This window comes from Babylonia areolata, chromosome 22, assembly GCF_041734735.1.
Source record: "Babylonia areolata isolate BAREFJ2019XMU chromosome 22, ASM4173473v1, whole genome shotgun sequence".
Taxonomy (NCBI): domain Eukaryota; kingdom Metazoa; phylum Mollusca; class Gastropoda; order Neogastropoda; family Buccinidae; genus Babylonia; species Babylonia areolata.
The window spans coordinates 32,594,289-32,597,946 of record NC_134897.1 but is presented as its reverse complement, the minus strand read 5'-3'; positions in this window follow the sequence as shown (position 1 = coordinate 32,597,946).

Genomic DNA, 3,658 nt, shown 5'->3' with positions numbered 1-3,658 from the left:
TCTGTTTTCTACTTCTTCTTCATTTGTTTTGCTCTTCAGTTTGATTTGTTTTATCTTTTGTTGTTGTCTAATGTGCTGTGATCTAATGTGCTGTTATCTAATGTGCTGTTGTTTAATGTGCTGTTATTTAATGTGCTGTTGTTTAATGTGCTGTTGTTTAATGTGCTGTTGTTTAATGTGCTGTTGTCTAATGTGCTGTGATCTAATGTGCTGTTATCTAATGTGCTGTTATCTAATGTGCTGTTGTCTAATGTGCTGTTGTTTAATGTGCTGTTATTTAATGTGCTGTTGTTTAATGTGCTGTTGTTTAATGCGCTGTTATTTAATGTGCTGTTGTTTAATGTGCTGTGATCTAATGTGCTGTTATCTAATGTGCTGTGATCTAATGTGCTGTTATCTAATGTGCTGTTGTTTAATGTGCTGTTGTTTAATGCGCTGTTATTTAATGTGCTGTTGTTTAATGTGCTGTTATTTAATGTGCTGTTATTTAATGTGCTGTTGTTTAATGTGCTGTTGTTAAATGTGCTGTTATTTAATGTGCTGTTATTTAATGTGCTGTTGTTAAATGTGCTGTTATTTAATGTGCTGTTGTTAAATGTGCTGTTATTTAATGTGCTGTTGTTAAATGTGCCGTTATTTAATGCCTAAGGACATAAGTTTACATTTGGGCCAACAGCAAAGTTAGAGCTGTATTATCAATGGTTTCTCCAGTCAATGGGAAACCATTCACAGCTTAGTCTTTTGTGAAGGACTATGACTCTCAAACTAGGAGGCAAAATTGCACTGGCTCTTAGTGCTGTAGCTTTGTGGGCTAGTTGGCCTTTGGGAACCATCCCAACGCCAACTGTCCTAAAACCCTCATGGTCGAGAGAGTGGGGATGTACTTGGAGAAGACACTCTCCACTATAATCAAATTCTAGCCCAAATGTCGGAACAGCAGTTGCCTCCTCTGCTGTTCTGACGGTCATAGTCGGACACGACTGACTATCACACAGACACACAGACACACACACACACACACATATATATATATATATATACACAAGGTACATATCTTTTTTGTTGAGCATATTGGTATCTTCCATACACCACCTCATATGGTGAAATGATTAAACTAAAATGTTCAAAAGGTAACCCTATGTAACGCACGGATAAGTGTGGGTTTTCTGTTTGTTTGTTGTTTGTGTGTTGTTGTTGTTGCTGTTCAGAATGCTATTTCTGCTTTTCGTTGTGATACGAAAACAATTTGGTAACGAGATATATCAGTTATTTGGAAGCGCGCGCGTGTGTGTGTATGTATGTATGTATGTATGTATGTATGTATATATATATATATATATATATATATATATATATATGTGTGTGTGTGTGTGTGTGTGTGTGTGTGTGTGAGAGAGAGAGAGATGAGAGAGAGAGCATGTGTGTGTTTATGTGTATGTGTGTGTGTGTGTCAGTGTGTGTGTGTGTGGTGAAAGATAGTCTCCATTCATTAATCCGTCTGTTCATTCGTTCGTTAATTCATCTATCCAAACCTTCCACACAAGTCCCTCCAGCATTCATTGGAAAACTGGATCGCTTGTATGGGGGAATGGGGGGTGCGGGGGGGGGGCGCGGGGGGGGGAACTGTCAGGGAAAAGCAACTCTGCACGGACATTTATCGGCACGTGCAACACGCAGTACGCAGGCGGGAAAAGCCCTCGTGAGTGAACTGTCACACAGTGTAACACAAGCTCTTGGACAAAGAGTACGAGGACACGTCACGTCGTTTGTGTGTGAGTGTGTGTGTGTGTGTGTGTGTGCGCGCGCGCTGTATTCATGGATGACTGGTCTCCACGGAAACAGCTGAACAGGTAAGGCCAACACGGCTCTACTATATCTACCTTTCTTCTTCTTCCCCTTGCACTTTTCCGTTTGTAAGACGGAAAAGGTTGTAAATTGGTTGATAACATTGTAATATATACTCGGCAATATCCACCATTTCTTCTTCTGTATTTTTTCCGTTTATTAGACGGGGGGAGAAAATTGTAAATTGGTTAAATGACATTGTAATATATTCTCTACATTTCTACCCCTCCACTCTTTGACAGCTTTCTTTATGTCTCTTGACAGGGGAAGAGTATATATAACATTTAAAAATTATCTTGATATTCATTTAAAAAATTTTAAATACAAAACTCATTTACATGGAAAGAACAGGAGGGAGGAGGCGGGGGGGGGGGGGGTGGGGGGGTGTAGATACTGCCATATACTGTACAATTCATCCCCTCCACTCTTTGACTGAAAGAAATATGTGGATACTGTCAATATCCGACAGTTCCTCCTCCTCCACCAATCCTGCGTGACTCACTCATTCTGTCGGCAATATGCACATTCCACCGCCCACCAATCCCCCCCCCTCCACACACACACCTTCCCCCCCCAGCCCCTCCCTCCCTCCTCGTCCCCTCCACCGCCCCTGTACAATTTCCATTGTTTCGTTTCGAAGACAGTGAAACAGTTCCTAACATCGTAATATTGTACAACTTTTTCCGTCTTCGGAATGAAAGAGTTCACAGCAGAGGAAGAAATGTGAACATTCCCATTCAGTCTTGACTGGATCGAAAAGAAAAAAAAAGAAGTGGATATTGTTTGCAATAGTGTGTGTTTGTAACTTATTCTTTATTTTCTTCTTTCTTTCTTTTTTTTTTATATATTTTTTTTTATCTTGATATATACGTCTTATTTCTATTTACGATACTCCATTCACTGTTACTGTAATTTCTTATTCCAGTGACCTAAATTCCAGGGACCCGTCGTTTTAACCGGCGGCAATTTTCGTGTAGGCTTAGTATTAAAGCGATTTCACCATTTTCTAGATGATGTCGAAAACCCTTTTCAATGGTTCAAGACACTTTTATTAAAATTTTAAGGGTTACTGAAGGTAATGACAATGTCGCGCTTTAGCATCCTGAATTCCTGGAGCTGAATTAAGGAGGCAAAAGTGGAACAAAGTGGATCGCATTTTAGCAATCTTAATTCCTGAGCTGAATTTTGGATGCTTAAATGTGACTACCTTGTAATTTAGGATATGCATTCACTCGCTACTACACTTGAATCTGCAGTGGCCAAACGGGAGAAGCATGAGAACGACGGGACTGCTGTGCAGTGGAACGTGTGAAGGTGGCAGGTCAGGGTGACACAGTGCAGCTCACTGGCAAAACAGGCACGTGAAGCCCGCTCACAGAGGTGTGCTGTGCTGTGCTGTCACAAGGGGGTCAGGGGGCATGCCCGAACCTGTGCAGCGCAGTGCAGGAATGTGGACAGCGAACAGGTAGGGTGCGTGTGTGTGTGGGTGTCGGGGTGGTGTTTGGGGATGGGGGGCTGCAAGCTTAAGATAAGATAAGAATAACTTTATTACTCCAACTGGAGAAATTTGGTCAGGTGCATTATCACAACATAGACAAGTAAACAACATGGGGCCATAACTGTAAAAGCCAACAACAGCCCCAACAAATATCACGAAGATACAAATGTAAAAAATATCACGTACATCGTTTCATACATACATCCACGCACCTGCAGGTAATAACTAGTATATCTTAATGTAAAAACAGAAAGAATTAAGAAACATTATTTGAATATAATTATTAAACATAGCCTACTATACTGCACATTGATT